This window comes from Spermophilus citellus, assembly GCF_964194105.1.
Source record: "Spermophilus citellus genome assembly, chromosome: 1".
NCBI classification, from domain to species: Eukaryota; Metazoa; Chordata; class Mammalia; order Rodentia; family Sciuridae; genus Spermophilus; species Spermophilus citellus.
In genome coordinates, this window is record NC_138182.1 from 51,817,561 (window position 1) to 51,835,274 (window position 17,714).

Sequence of the window (17,714 nt, forward strand, 5' to 3'; positions counted from 1 at the left end):
TAAAAGTCAACCCATAAAAAAGAGCTTCTAATTTTGTTCATATATTTTATTCTCCTTTCTCTTTTACATATCCAGTGATGACTACCCAGATATGCATAAAACACAAACACCACAGACAATGGAGGGAGGGGGGGGGCGACATTATATAAAGAAGAAATTATGCACAAAATCAATCATTTACCTAATGGATTTACTTTTCTCTGAACAAAAGGAGAGGTTTCTTTTACATTTTTAAAAAAATTGTTAGTGTAGATAGAAGACTCTGTGTAAAGCTCTCAGACAATAGATTTACAAGAATCCTATGCTTTATTGTAACTCACAGAGCCAGCTGTACCTGATTCATCATGTCCCCTCTTTTTCTTCTCTTTTTAAAAAAAATCTGGACTGAAAATTGAGCAAGCTGGCACAGTTCAAGGTAAGTACATTAAAATAGCACACAATCCTTTATCATTCAGTGGCTCCAAGTCCCGTTTTAAAAATTCTATATTAGCCACTTAATGTTTTTTTTTTCAGTTTAAAAATACATACATACATATTTACAAATGACTTCTAAACAAGAACAATGGCCAAAGTACTTGAATGGAAAGGGTTATGTTTCTGCAGTTTCTGCTGAAAGCTTTAGTTTCCCAAGCCAAAAAAAGAGAAGGAAACATTCTGGCGAGGTTCTCAGCTCAGAAAACAGTAGTATGATTAAAATAAGACAAAAATATGAATAATCAAATCAAACTTTTAATCCAGTTTCATACACTGACATCAAATTTTCTTTGCTCCATAATTTTTATTAGGCTTTTCTAAGACTTCTGAATTAGCTTAATGAACAAACCAATTTATGAACACAATTCTAGCTAATATGTACGAAAGAAGCAAGTAAGTAGCGAGGAACAGTAATCTTAAACTATACTTACCTTACTTTTACAAGGTAAGGCTTGCTCTTTCTGAATAAGCCTTCATTATAAGTCATCAAAATTGATACGAAAATTAAGAAAAGTCACAAAAAACAAAAAGTCAAATACATTAGGAATAATTATGGGAAACAAAAAGTCAATTAACATGCCGTATTCAGTTCTTTTCAAAGAGTTGGGAGTTATAATGTAAAAGAAGCAATTTGTGTCACACATTTAAAGTCAGAATTAAATCAATGATGCCCTGAACGCTAATACATGTGTTGCATAAAATCTGTTGCTGGGCTTGCATGGGACTCACAGACATGGCTTAATCGAGACACAAAGTGATGTGTGCCATGCATTCAAAATTAGCATTTGGCCTGGGGCCACTAAATTTGGCATCCTGAGAACTGATTCTATCCTCTGCCAAGTTTCTGCAGGGACTAGACTCACTGCATTCTGAATCACAGTCTCTGCTTTCCCCTTCCACAGAATGTCTTTGAATTGCGAGACCGGAGGAACTTACAAGTGAACATAAGAATTAAATGTGAAACACAGAATTTTTCAAAAAGAAAGATTTTAGATGAAAGATGTATACACAATATGAAATATTTCCAATTAATCAACTGTAAGGTGGACTGCTTACTAGTCATCTCATCTTTTTAATTAGTTTATTCCTTACACAGAGCACACTGTAAACTGCCCGTGCTGCCACTCTCCAAAGAAATTCTTGAGAGTTTATGAATTTTGCATACTATAAATTTACTTGATAGGTCTCATCACAGTGTAAGCAATGTTTTTTTTATTAGCCAACTTTGTGGAAGAAATGGCTTTTTGCCCTATTTTTAAACTAACCAATTCTGTCACAGTTGGCATCTTTATTACATTATTAAATGCATCAGTCAATAGGACCTAGTATAATTGAGTCTTGTTATGTAGGGCAGTTGTTAAAACTATAGATTTTTGTTTTCAAAATCAAATCAATAGGCAGAAAAGAATATTGTTTTAATGTGTCACTACTGCAAATGTTTTTGACTTAAAATAATGAATTGACCTTTCCTCAAATTATGCTCAAAATCATTCATAATTGTGTTCCACTAAAAGTACTGCACTAAGCATTTGATTGTACAGGAACTGAGCTTTGTGTAGCATATGCAATCCTTCAAACCAAGCACCTGGAGATTACAAAAGGATCCTAAATGAACAAAATGATAAAATGTGAGAATAATTTGAAAAGACTTGCCAAGAATTGAAAAGGAAGAGGAGGAGAAAGGTTTGGGGAAGAGACCCTATGATAGAAGAAAAAGTTCTTTGTTTGAAATTCTTTTAGAAAATCAACTAAAGATAAGCTTAGTAAGTTTCCTCAAAGGTCAATAAAATTATTTAAAAATAATCGGGAGAGATGTTAAGTGAGGAATAATTCAAGGAAAAAAAGTGTTTAGCTTCCCTTTCTTCCGAAGTTCATTAAAACAGTTTTAAATGCCTATATAAAATAATGCATAGGATTAAGTTAAAATTTCATAGGCAAAGTCAGCACTATTAGAAGGAAAACGTCAGTACCTAATCTGGAAAAAACAACAACTTTATTTCTGATTTCCTTTGATTCCTAAAATTTAACAACTGTTCACTTATGTTTTTCAAAGGAAAGTAAAATAGTCATTGCTTTTATCCGGAAAGAACAAAATTCTCGTGAGAAACTTAACTATATTTTTAGCACAACTGAACTTGTAAAATTCCTCAAGAAGAAGGAAATAGTTAATGTTAGAGCAATTTATATGTGATTTTAAATAAAAAACAAAACTCAAATGAAAGGTTAGTTAACCCAAATATGTAATGGAACATAACCCACTCTTTCTTATTACTATTAATTATTTTTAATTGACAAAAATATGAAATAGGGAAATAGATATACAACATGATGTTTGTAATATGTACACAATATGCAATGGCTAAGTCATATTAATTAACATATGCATTACCTCATTATCCATGCATTTTTAATGATATATTGCAAAGTTTACAGGACATAAAAAAACACTTTCTGAAAATATCATATATATAATTTAGATTTAAGAGATACACATATTTTCAGGAACAGTTTTACTCAGAAAAAAAGTAATTGCTTTAATTAAAACAAATTATAATTAAAAAAATAAAATTAATATACTTTTTAAAAAAGTCTTTGTTTCTGAAAGCTAGTTCCAGAATTTATTACCCGCCCCCCCCCAAAAAAAAAACACTGGAAAAACTAATATTCTTTCAAATATTCTCCTTTAATTCATACATGTTCTCACTTCAACAACTGAAAACAATATTTAGGGATTAGTGAGTATTGGTGGGTGGGGGAGAGAGTTGTGTCAAAAATTGAAATCAGAGTACCATATTTTACCTGGCAAAAATAGACTTGCATGCTTGTAGGTTATTGCACATTTAAATATCTGCCAGTAGACTCTACTGAGAGATTTGACAAAATAAACGTCACTTGGTGCAATATTTATACTATTTCTCATGAAAAGGTAGATTCTGATGCTTTTTTAAATTTATCCCATTTCAATTTTTTGGTTTAGGATTTTCTCAGGTAACTATGGCTATTCAATTTTCATTACTCTTCCATTTCAGAGATCTCCAGACTTAAGAAGTGAATTTGATATGCAGTTCACAATTTAATATTGAATACCTAAGAACTCAGTGAATTTTTAGCTGAGAGGTCATTTGGGGATATAGTTGATAAGTACAATGGTACATTTCCCAGTGGGTAGACTATGGCCAAGTTTAGGATATAAGCAGAGCAGTAGTATAAAAAAATGAAATAGAAAACAAAACTTATAACATAATTTTCATATTTGATATTTTTAAGAAATGAAATTGACTATGGAGTGAATAAAATAATTATTATAACTCCTCACATATATGTTCTTTTTAAATATCTTTATTTTGAATTATTTGTAAAGGAGTGTGTTGGTTAAATTAACGTCAGTTCTTCACAATCTTTTTTTTTTTTTTCTCTCTCTTGATAGATCTTTCTCCAGTTGATTCTGTTTCTCTAGAGAACTCTAGTACACTATGAAAATGGATGCACCATAATATGGATGGTGTTTAGGTCCAATTTGTTTGATGGTTACAGTTTCAGGAAGGTGGAGAATCATACTGAGAAATGTAAAGTAAATTAATTTTGTATCCAAGGCACATGTAAGTTAATTTTTCCAAACATCACAAGTGTTTGTACAGGAAGTAACTACCTAGTTATTTTAAAGGATAGGTGGAAGTTTGTACAGTGAAAAGAAGGTTAGAAAAATTGCTAGAAAGAATGGAACTCTGGGAGATGGAAGCAGTGCTTTCCAAACCTGGGTGTCTGAAAAATCATGACTTGTCTAGAAAATTATATTAATATGAAATTTCCTTCTAGAACAATTAATTGCTGTCAAAAGTGGCAACCCTTTGAATTATTTCTTGGCAGCTCTGTTAATAGAGAATGATTTCTCAATATCTCTTCGGAGCACACAACTTCTTTAAAGGAAAATATATTTTGTTTTCTCGCTATCAAATTATTTGTATTATAATGTAGCCAATTTTGTTCAAGAATAAATATGAAACTAATATGACTTCCACACACTGATAGTGTTTATCTAAAAAACAAAAAGAAATTTACAAATTATACAAAAACTGGAACACAAATCCAATAAAACTAAAATTAATTACAATTAACTTAGCATGGTGAATGGTTGTGTTCTATCTAAACTAAATTGCCACTGGATATGTAAATAGGAAAGAGTAGGGCACATTGCTCTGCTTAGGGACTGACTGCAGGTGGTTTCAAGTTTGGCTTTGCTAAACTACTGTGAATCTTACAATGATGCAAATCTCCTACCACTTATCTCTTTTTTGACCTATTGTAAAACACTCATTAGTACACATACCCTGGTGTATTTTGAATAAACGCATCATTTACATATTAATTCTCCAATTTTTTTTCTCCTTAGTCACTACAATAAATGTAGTGTTACTTAGGTTAAAACTTAACTATTTTTAAAAATAATATAAAAGTTCTACACTTTAAAAATTCTGGCGGAAATTCCAATACACAGGGATAAAGCTGCTTATCCAGAGAATATATGGGCACCAGTTGAGAGAAACTACTACAGAAGGATTTTTTTACTGGTCATTTTGTTATCCTGAAATTTTTTTACTCTGAATTCTTTTTGTTTAAATTACCATTTTCCTCATAAATTTTTCCACAGAATATAAGAATGAATTTGCAAGACGCAACAGAATTTGCCATAGAAACATAATGCAATAGTGTTATGCCTTTAGCAGTCATATTTGATTTTATGGATATTATTGAAATTTATGCCTTTATCCACAATTCAGTTGGTAAAGGCAAACCAGTGTCATTAGAGAAACTCCATCATATGCTCATGGCTTTAAGTCAACACAAAGAAAGGCCAATGAAATAAGGCATTCCTCCACAAATCATTAAATGGTTATAACTTGGCAAAGTTCCCTAACAAGATGTAAGAAGTGGCACTGAAATGTCTCATTCTCACCTTGATGATTCCTTATCATGGATTTTGCTGTTGCTCTCCATTCTCTCAATTATTATATATTCCACAAGTGTTAACTATTTTTGGATTACAGCAGCCTCACAGTCAGATCTGTGTGATCTGCTGTGTTTTAAAAGAAATCTAGTGTTAAAGCAAAATAAGATATTTAGACTAATCTCTATGACTCCTACTTGAAGTTTTAATAAACTGCCAAAATAATGTTCTAAAACTAGAGTGAAAGTTATTCTAAGAAGACAGACTTTTTTTTTTATTTTCCCAAGGAAATAAATTATTTCCTTCAAAAGGAAGTGATGTATGGCATACTTTTCAAATGTGTTATTTGTACTAATTATCTAGATTCTAGAAGGTCCTACTTCATATTACTAAGTAACTAGCAAAGAATTCATATGAATATGGCACACATCCTTCAATTACACCTTAATTGAAAACACTTTTTCTGAAGTCATGTCACGTGCCATATGTATCTTGTGATATATGTGTATGAATATATATTGGCTGTTTAAGGTCTACATGGTGGCCAAAAGCAAAACAACAAAACAAAGCAAAAAACTAACTGAAAAACATTGGCAGGGAAGATGATACATATGGATGTGGGTGGCAGTGTTGAACAACAGATCTGGTAGTCCCTAAGGGAACATTTCAGGAAAAAAAAATATTTATACTAAACTAGTGCATTGTGTTAAATTAAGTAAGGGTTCCTATCATATATTTGTATGCTATCAAAATTATAACCTTTGCTTTTTGGCTTGGTGCCTTTGGATCTCATTTGTGAAACAGAATTTTAGATGTTGCCTTGAGCTCCTTTAGCCCTACACATTTTAAATTTCATTCCTCTTTCATAGAATTGGTTTACAAATATTGAGCTAGCATTATTTATGTATATTGAATAACATGGGTATCCACAGACATTTATTTCACCAGGCCTATCATGTGGAATAAAGGCAAATGAACAGGATCAATACTTTTAAGATTCACTGAATAACAATTCCTAAAACATTCACTTCTTTCTTTTATTCTATCACATAACTTTCTCTACTTCAAATATAAGAGATATAATTACAAATCATTTACTAATAACACAAACTTTGAAATCAGAAGCAAATACATGAAAATCTCCTCAAACTCTTACAGGTAAATTTGGAGAACTCCTTTGTGTTATATGCATTATTGTTTTCATATGTATAATTATACCTACTTCATTGGGTTATTTGAAGGTAAAGGTATTTCAGCATGTGTCAGATATCGAGGCACAGAGATTGCTTTAGGAAAACAAGGAATATAAATTCAAGGGAGAATGCAGACTATCTTGGGAGTGAGAGCTGCTTTGTAAGTGCTTGGGCTCTTCTTTTAAAGGAGAGTTGATGAGGGGTGGGCATGGGAAGGCATGTGGGGATGACAGCATTCTGATGATCCTAGGATGGTTTATGGTGATTTGACAATTCTCAGGATCCCTAGGCTGACATGGTCTCCATTATCTGATCAATAGTTAAAGTTAGGAAATTACCCTAGATTATAGATTTCATCTCTCCCTTTACTCTATTTTTAAAATACATGTGTTTATAGACTAATTAAGGATGCACAGGGCAATTTTCACAAGTTGGTGAATTTTCAATAACTTAAAAATTGTGGGCTGGGGATGTGGCTCAAGCAGCAACACGCTCGCCTGGCATGCGTAGAGCGCTGGGTTCAATTCTCAGCACCACATAAAAATAAAAAATAAAGATGTTGTGTCCACCAAAAACTATAAAATATTAAAAAATTCTCTCTCTCTCTTAAAAAAAATTGTGAGTGAAGATTTGTAGATTTCTCCAAAATTTGTGAGTTACAGGCCTGAGAGAGAAAACTGGCTTAGGAAGTGAAATATGGCAGAACTTCAGCATAAAGCTTTCAGATTGAAGTTATATTTCCTTCACCTTCACTTTGTCGTCTTTTTATTTCTTCTATTCTACGTCACTTTCCAATTCATATCCAATCTGTCAGGCAACCTGTTGGTACTTCTTTCTAAGTGTCCATAGACCTCCATTATTCCTGTCTTCCACTAACCTAACCCATCATTATTTTGAGTCTGAGATACTTTACAATCTTCTTTTGTATGGATAGGGGAGACTAGAGATTGAACCCAGGGACTTTAACCACTGAGTTACATTCACAAACACCCCCCCCTCCTTTGTTTTGAGGTGTGGTCTGGCCAAGTTACTCCGGGTCTCACTGAGTTGCTGAGGCTGACTTCAGACTGGTGATCCTCCTGTCTCAGCCTCTTGAGTTGCTGGGATTACAGGCACAAGAACAACAGGTCCAAATTACAATCTTCTAATACATCTTGTTCCAGCCTTTTCCTTTTAAGTGTCTACTGTCTTCAACTGTGAACTATGATGGTTAATTTTATGTGCTAATTTGACTGGTTAGTCAAGGTAAAACTACAGGAATCCAAGCATTGTAGGACTACAGATAGCCTGGACTCTGGGAAATGAAGGTTTCCATGCTAAGAAAAAGAACCAATGCACAACTAGATAGGTCATTTGCTGAAGGCAAAGGAATACAGATGAATAGTAGCAGAAGATTGTTATGAATACTTGCTATGACCTTATGAGCAATTATCGAAGGGGGGAATTACAGTTGTTGCATTTCTTCCTTATTTTGTTATGAATACAATGTATGTACATAGGCATACATTAACCCCAAACCTTGGTTTTATTTTGTCTCTTATTCCCTTGTCCTGTAATGTAAAATAAGTCAAATTTGTATTAGTAGTTAAGTATTTTTGATTTCACATTGTGGTGATTCAGTTATGTCATGTCTGGAGAAGAGTCAACATTGCAACATTGCTGACGGACCTTACATACTCTTCTGGGTAAAAGGAATTACTGGTTTTTTTTAACCATCTTTATTTGGAGAGTTGGCATGGTTTAAAGAAATACAAAAATACAAATAGGTATCAAACTGATCTGGGGTGGACTTATGATATTTAGTTTTATGTAAAAAATTGGGCTAAAAGATGCTCAAATAGCTAATAAAGCATTATTTCTGGGTTTCTCTATGAGGGTGTTTCCAGAAGATATTAGTATTTTAATAAGTAGACTGAGTGATGAAGATTTCCCTGACGAATGTGGGTAGGCATTGTCTAATGTGTGGAAGATCTGAGTAGAACAAAGAGGGAGGAAGGGCACATTCTTTCTCTCTGAACCAAGACATCCATCTTCTCTTGTCTTCCAAAATTGGTACTCCTGGGTCTTAACGTCTTTGGACTGGGACCAAAACTTATTACATCTGTTTTCCTGTTTCTGAGGGCTTTGGGTTTGAGCTATATTACACTACCATTTTTCCTTGTTCTTCAGTTTGCAGATAGGAGTTTGCTGACCTCCACAATTGGGTGAGGCAATTTCTCAATAAATCTCTCCTACTCCACCTTTTCCATATATACATGCACTATACATGCTCTGCATCACCATCTAATATATAGTGCAATTTCTCTAATAAAGCTAGGAATCCCAGGTTCATATATTTATATATGCTTTAATGTATGTACATATACATATACATATAGATTAATATGTGTCCTGCTGTTGGTTCTATTTCTCTAAAGAATTCTAACAAACACATCAACCTAATTGCCAGAATCATTCTTTGAAATCATAATCTACAAAAAAAAAGTTACTCAGAAAGAAAGTCAAAGACCGAATAAGGGCTCTAAAGATGGGGCTACATTTCACATACTTTTCTCTCATTTCCTTAACCCATTTACTACCCCCACCCCCCTTTCTTCTGGATCTGGACTTGCTAAGCCCTTATTGCAAGTCTTGGCTTCCTTCTTGACATTGTCACTGAAGTGTAGCCCGATTATTCTAATACTGTGTCCTTCTCACCAATCATCTTCTTTGACATTCCACACCCATGACATTTCTCTTAGCTGTTTTCATAACATTTATCACTTTCTAAGATAATAAATATTTATTTTTATTACCTAATCTCATTATTAGAATGAGTCCTTTAAGGGTAGGGGACCTATGTTTATGGTATTCTTATTCTTTTTCCTTGTTGTAGTTACTTTGCTCAAGTACGGTGTCCCCGGAACACAATGGGTTCTCAATAAATACCTGCTAAACAAACTAAAACCTCAGAAAAAATGAATTTAACATACACACAATAATTAGAACAGTTATGATGCTGAAACAGAATTCTTTGTGATATGTTTTACCAAAAAAAAAAAAATCTTCATTTGGAATTGAATCAAGATTTCAGAACTGACATTCACTTTATAAAATATGTCAGGGAGAAAGGAATAAATTCAATGAAACAACAAGGAAGCAATCAGATAAAACTAGGCTGTGGAATATTTAAAGTTAACTGGCCTGTTATCTTTAAAATTCAATGTTTTCCAGGTGTGGTGGTATTTGCTAGTAATCCCAGCAGCTCAGGAGGCTGAGGTAGGAGGATCACAAGTTTGAAGCCAGCCTCAGCAACTCAGCAAGACTGTGAGCAACTTAATGAGATCCTGTCTCAAAAAAAAAAAAAAAAATGGCTGGGGATGTGGCTCAGTGACTCTGGGTTTAATTCCCAGTACAAAATTAATTAATTAATTCAACATTCTGCTTTTTAAAAAAATGCAGTGGGTCTATTCTTTCAAAAAGAGGCCAAAGACATAAAGTAATAAAATGCAATGCAATTACTTTTAGGGTTTGTTGTATATTTAGGTTTAAATGTTAAGATGTTTGAAAATTATTTTAAACTCTTTAGTACATATGGACAGGTAGATATTATAAAAAATGTTAATTATTGAATCTAGGGGTATGGGTATTTAATACACTATTATTTAAAATCTTCTCTAGGTTTTAAACATCTTAATGCAGGAGATAAACAGGGGGAAGAAAGCTGTAGATGAGAAATTAAGGTCATTAAACAATATAAGCAAACCATCATTTGGCATTACTTACTACCCAAGTTCTTATGTATGAAAGGCCTTTTGTGTTTGTTTCATACACAAGAAAAATATCTCCTTCTTTTTTACAAAAACCAGCAACCTTGGGAACTTTCATACAAAGACAAAAAAGGCTGTAATTTCTGCTTCATAAATGGATTTTAAAGCAACAGAGAGTTGAGTATGAAAATAACTTGGTAAATAAAAACAGTTTATTATTTAACAAAATACCTATATTATTTACTTTCCCTTAAAGTAAGCTGTAAAGAAATTTGGAGGAATATGAAGAAGGTATATTTATGCCATTAAAGTGGTGATTTAAAAATGAACACAAGGTGTTAATGCTTTCAGAGTATTGAAAATAATTGGTATTTTTGAAAAAAAAACCTTCATAGCATTTAAAGTTTATAAAATGGTTTTTAAACACACATTTTACATTATGTTTGTCTGAATAGAAAGAACAGACATGATGATTTGTATGCTTAAAGCTTAGAAATCTTACAATATAAAATATTAGTTCTCACAACTCTCCAGCGCTTTATGCATCCCTGCCCCCAAACTTTCTATTTTTCTAATGCTAAGCAAAGGCTTACTATATTGTAGGCATTGCCGTGACTGTCTTCTTTCAGTTTGCAATTTCCCCTATTTATGCCTCTAAATATTCCTATGTAGGTATGTTTCGTTGTACAGACAAAGAGACCTGAGTTCAAAAGTTCAATAACTTGCTCAAGGAAGTACAAACTGCAAGGGCAAGGCCACATGTGGAACTGGACACCAGGTTCCTGACTACTGTACATTTACTACTTCTATGGAAGGAGAGGCATCCTAAGATGGCTTCATGATAAGTATTTTAAACTGACAGGCACATGAAAGGAGAAATGATACAGAATGTGGACCTAAGGGGATAAACCTGAAGAGTAGGAATATAAAGGCAGACTATTCAGTAGAGTCACTGAAGGACCCATAGCTGAGCCTTCCAAATTGAAGTCATAGGGCTACGGTGTTCAACACTGTTTTGTGATGTTTTGATGTGAGTGACCACTGTGTTGTATATATTAAAGGTATTGTGGCCATCATGGTGGTGCAGGCCTGTTATCCGAGCTACTCAGAAAACTGAGGCAGAAGGATCATAGGTTCAGGACCAGCCTGGACAATTTAGGATAACCCTGTTTTAAAATTAAATTTTAAAGAAGGGCTTGAGGATATTGCTCAGTGGCAGAATGCTCTTGGGTCCAATTCCCAAAGATCCCACCCCCTCACACACAAAGGCTTATTGTGTTCACTCTGTATCAAAAGGCTCAATTCTTATGACCTTGAAGTCCTGAGGACATAGAAAACTGTCTTTGAAGTAACTGAAAGAGTCAGCAGCCTTCTTGGTTAATGTAGTAGAAGTACACCAGGATGCACAGTTTAGAGGAGACTACCAGAATTATTCATTCCTCACAATCTCTTTAGCTATGAAATTGAGATTTAGTATTATGTTACTTTAAGATTAGCTGTCAGGTCGTGTCAGAAATACTCTTCACTTTCTTCTTTGTTTCATAACGATAAATATAACACATAGTAAGATTCATCAGGGGTCAATTAACATTTTCTGTCTTTTAATATTATGACCTTAAAATAGCACAGGGATATATTATTTAAAACAACTGAATATGAAAAGCAATCTGCATAGTTCAGCCTTATCAAGCTATCTTTCTTCAACAACAGAATGTGAATTTGCTATTTATAATTTTGCAATAATCACTTCATCTCCACTTTGTGTAGACACAGCCAGCATTAACTTTTATGGAGTGTGAAATCAAGCAAACTGGAACTAATTGCAGTATTAGTCAACACTGTACTCAAGTTGAATAAAGCAAGATTAATATAGCTCAAGTAATAAGTGAAATACCTGTGCCATTCCTCACAATCTCATCTTCAATGTAGTCAGTGTATTGGTTTCTATATCACAATACATGAAACAAGTATATATGTTTATCTATCATTTATCCACTTATCTGTTATTTGTCACCCTACAGATATGCATATATATGTGGATATCTATATTATCTCATTGTACATTGAACTATTAGCACTCTGAAGAAACAGTATAGCATACTCTATATAGCCTTATTAGAGTTAGACAGAATTTGGTTCAAATATTAGCATTGTGACTTTTGGCTATTTTTTGTCTGCAAATAAAGGCAGTAACACCAATTTCAGAGCTTTAATTACTACAAAGTGCATAATACAGTGCCCTGACCAGACTATGAACTCAATAAGTGATGCCACATCCAGGAAGTAAAGCACTAACTCCATTAGTGAAATAAAGTTTATAGTTCTATATCTGCAAAACTTCTTTGGTTATTCTGTCATACCTCCTTTCATCATCTCCTTACCAGGCTCCAATCAGACTATCTAAGGCTTCTCGATTTTACCACTCAGAGGACCATTAACAATACCATTTTGGATTGTCATGACTAGAGGGAGAGTGGTTTCTATTGGCTTCAAGAAGAAAAAGTCAGAGATGCTGCTAAACATCCTCCAATGCACACAAAAAAATAATAATCCAGCCCAAATTGTTAATATTGAAGACTTTGAAAAACCCTGAGTTAATCCTATTATATTTGGAATTTATAATGATCACATCTTAATGGCAATTAACAATTCAATATTTAGTAGTTATTATCATGCCTTGGACTGAGCATTGAAGATACAGTGTGTAGTGAAAGCCACAGTACTTTTTTTTTTTTTTTAGAATTTTAATATTTTATTTTTTAGTTATCGGCGGACACAACATCTTTGTTGGTATGTGGTGCTGAGGATCGAACCCGGGCCGCACGCATGCCAGGCGAGCGCTCTACCGCTGAGCCACATCCCCAGCCCGCCACAGTACTTTTTGGCATTGTTATGATCTAGTTTCCCTGCTATTCATTTTCCTGTTCCTTTTCCATCGGAAATGGTCTTTCCATACAAGTCATAGCCATCTTTTAGAAGTTCAAAGCAAGTCATTTGCAATTTCTCTACTTTCCACTAATCTTGTTATTTTCATCCAATGTCCACACAGTACTAGTACTCTGTATTACACCTTTCATTATTTATTAATAAACCATCACTGTTAGCTCACGAACTGTCTCACATACAGCAATTTCATCCCCACAATTAAATTGTAGTCAGGAATCACAGCTACTCTCCAAAATGTTTTGTCATTGATTAATTACGTAGAAAGTATGAATTCTCCATTCACACACTAAGATGTAACTCATTATTATATTCTCCAATGGAAGTGGATTTCTATAACAAGTCACCTTATCTAGTAATAAAAACTAAATGTCACTAGTTAAGAATAAGCTCAGTTGCTTGAGAATTTCCCCAGTTGTCTCAGGATAAATGTGATCACTGGTGGATCCCTATTTTCTCAACCTCTTCCTAGCTGTCATTTAGATTCTAGAGTATTATTGTGGCCTGGGGGGCAAGGTCTGGACACTCGTGGTTTCCCTGTCTTGGCTGACAGGCTATCTATTTCAGGTTAAGTTCAGGCAATTGAAGGAAGAGGTCTCCTCGTTCCAGGTTAGGGAGCAGATTCTGTGAAATTGCCCCAGTCCCAGCTCCACAGTGCTCTGTAGAGCTATGATTGGCCTTCGCAGGGGGTGGGAAGACTCATGATGTCGTCTGAGGGGTACAAACCAGGGCCCGCCTCTACTATTTCACTTTTCACTATTTAAATGGTGTTCCAATAGTCTGTATGTATTATGTGTTTACAAAGCAGAGAGGAACAAGTAGAGAAAAGAGGATTGGTAGCAAATATTTGTTTTGCCTGATAATTTCCCAGTCTTTTCCTACAGATGAAGTGCCCCTTTTGAAATCTAAAATCCACAAATGTACATAGGTATTCACTTTCTGGTTCTGCTTGGGTAGCCTGCATGTAAACATTGGAAAGAACCCAGAATAATCAGAAATACAGGAAAAATCATATCTTCCAATACTCCATAACAGCCCCCTGTGGCACCATGGAGTAACTTTATTATAGTTTCTCCCCCCCTCCCATCCTCTCCATTATTCACCCAATTATTTTCTGTGTTTCACCTCTCTCTGTGCTTTTCTGTATGCTTGGAATTTTCAGTATGTCTTCCTCTCTGAGGATAATCTCTCTTCTTTCAAAACTCACATAATGTTCATTCTTTTATGCAGAGAATTATACGTAAATTATTCCATATCTAATGAAAACAATGGATAATTTTGCATCTAAAGCAAAAGGCTTATTTAGTTTCTTTATTTTCTCAAATTGTAATTTTCTAAAATCAGAGCTCTTTATCTAAGTGTATGGTAGCAGTTAGCATGCTATGGGAATACAATAATCAATTGCTTTTATGGTTATATATGTAATATATACAAGCATTTTCCCTTCTAATACAGTCTGTTTTGTGAAAGAAGAAAACACTTGAATTAATTTAATACGCAAATTTAATACAACTTGGGCAATATTGTAGTTTCTGTGTAAATAGCCAGTACAAAAATAAAGCTGAATACAGAAGATGCATGATAACAACAGTTTCCTTATTTGAATATGTACTTTATGGGCATTCCATATTCTGAATCCTCACTACACCCATATAATGGTGTCATAAATATTTCAATACTAATCTGAATCTGTTCATCCCTTTGTACAAGCAATTTCATTTTCCTTTGCTTTCTGGGATAGCACCAATTGCCCATCTTTGCACCTCCAAACAAAAGCAATCCAATCTTCCACAATTTTTCACCTGATGCTAGTAATAAGCAGCCAGAAAAATGGACTTGCCATTAATGTCATCATTTGCATAGCCATTAGTATTCCAGTGCATCTCTGCATCAGAGAACGGGAGAAAAAGTAACATCGTATTTTATTCAATCAAGAAACAATCAGTGTCAAAAGGTGGATGTCCAAGCCTAACCTTTTAATTATAGTTTCTTTCCATATGGGATTGTACTGTGAGGTACAAAGGCTTATCCTTCAATAACAACAAGAGGAGCTTGCACTATACAGGCAAAATCCACAACAGAAACTACCCTTGAATACGAGAATAGAAATTATGTGAGTGTTTCTCCAGGGAAACTTTGGTCCTGCACACTCCTGAAATCAAATATTTCTATGAGTGTTCACTGGCGATGTGATTGCCTGTTTTACTGCTAGATGAGGTCAGTGCTGCCATTGCAATCTGGTATCACTTTACCAGCAAGGCAATTTTGCACAATTAATTTCCTTCTTTAAAGGAAGCAATAAAGGACAGGCAATTCAAAACCTCGCCATTTATAACTAATATCCTTTAGTAACTAGTGCACACATCTGCAAACATAAATATCCTTTTTCATGTGTACTTCCATATGAAGCTACCTTCAAGTTTTAAACAATGGGGTTTTCACAGATCTCTTGGGAACTTCCTGCCCCAAACCCCAATACTGTGAAGATCAGAGGGCACAGAGTGACACACACTTCTCAAACTCCTCTCAGGATATGCTGGCACACTTTGGGCATCTCAGAGTGCAGTTGCAATATATGAAAGGGGAAAAAGGAGCATAATATCAGGAAGTAACCAAGTATGAAGACAGAATCTCATATCTAATTCAGTAAGCTTGGCAAACATTGTGTACATTGATTTTATAATTATTTTCAGTATTTTTTTTAAGTTAAAAGGCCATGTAAAGTGCTGCAAAGTATAACATAAGCTCTCTTTTTTCTTTTGTGGACGTACTTTGCTTTTTGGACATCCTTTTACTGTCAATACTTACATCTGTTGTTTAAAAAGCTATTCGTGGTGCAATTGCTTTTTAAATGCAAACCCATATGTGTGATCTCTAGAGGAACTGGTAAATTCCACCAAATGGGCATTCCTAAATTACATGCCATCTGTAGCTAGTGAAGAGAGGACTGAACCTGCTCAGCTGTGATTTTGTACCAATGTTTCCATCATTTTGATTGGCTCTAGGGAAATCATTCACTCTTGGCATAAACTTTCCTAACCCCAACAGGTTATTATGCTCTACTTGACTTGCACTGGCTCAAGGAATATTATATATTTTTGGCATAGAGTAGAACATATTTGGCATTTTAAATTGGTTTCTTTACCACATTCTACCATGATGGCTTCACTCTTTTTTAAGCTTTCAAACTGGTGAGGAGATGGTAAAGGTAATTCTATTACCTAAATAGAACTGTTTAAACTGTTCAAAGACAAATAAGTAAAGCCCAGATTGCACATTCAAACAGTTGAATTGCCTTACTAAAAATTACCACATTATACATATAAGGCTAAAAGATCATAATGAGGGGGGAACAAAACCTAAGGCAGAGGGCAAGTCTCAAGTACACATTTTTACCAGTGCTCTGTTGGGAATAAAAAAAGAATATTTTTTAATTTTTAGTTTACACATGAAATTTCTCATACTTAATTTCTTTTTTACACAAAGGCTGTTTTAGACACAAATATTAAACTGTGGATATGATTCTAAAACTAAAATGCACAACTAAACACTCAACAGACATTCATGTTAATCCTTTGATTATTTTTACCTATGAAACAATTCAAAGATGAAGTCAGAATACCCTTATGCATAATTTTTCTCTCCTGCTCTTAATGGAGCCTGATTTTTAGCAAAAATGTTGAAATATGAACAAAACCAAAACATTTGCAAGACAAATATTGTAACTATGCATCGCAACCTTAAACAGGATGTTCACAGTAGTTTCTCACTCCTTTCTGTGATCATTTCCAATTACTTATTTTTGGCTTATGTTATATCAGAACAGATGACTGGTGGATGTATGTATGGGGAGATGAGTCTTGTGGCAGAAGATACAGGTGGTGAGAAATTTAACATGAAGCAGAGTGAGAAATGACAACACCAGACACATGGAAAATAAACTGATTAGACTAATGCTTAAAATCAATATGGCAAGATAGTAGTGAAGAGAGATGTAGAAAAGAACATAAAATAGGGTACATGTATCAAAATCTGGGAAATAAAGACTGATACACAGGGCCAGGGAAAATACAAGGAAAATACAGGGAAAATACAAGTATGAGATTCAACACTAATTAACAGCTCACCATTTTCTTTGAAGTCTTTTTGAAGTTTGAGTGTCTAACCCTTTTATTGAACCTCCCAGGGTTCAAAGGATATCCATCCAGGGTCAGCTGAAAGAACTAGCAGGTCAGGATTGTAATAAAATAATCAAATATAAAGAAAACAAAATCAAGAATTAAAATTTTAAAAACCAGCAGCAGTGCCAGAAATGCTCAGCAAAATAAACTCTGACCTTTACCTCTTTCCTCTCCTCTTTACTTAGAATACTTATATCATTATGTTACTATGTCACTGATAGAATACTTA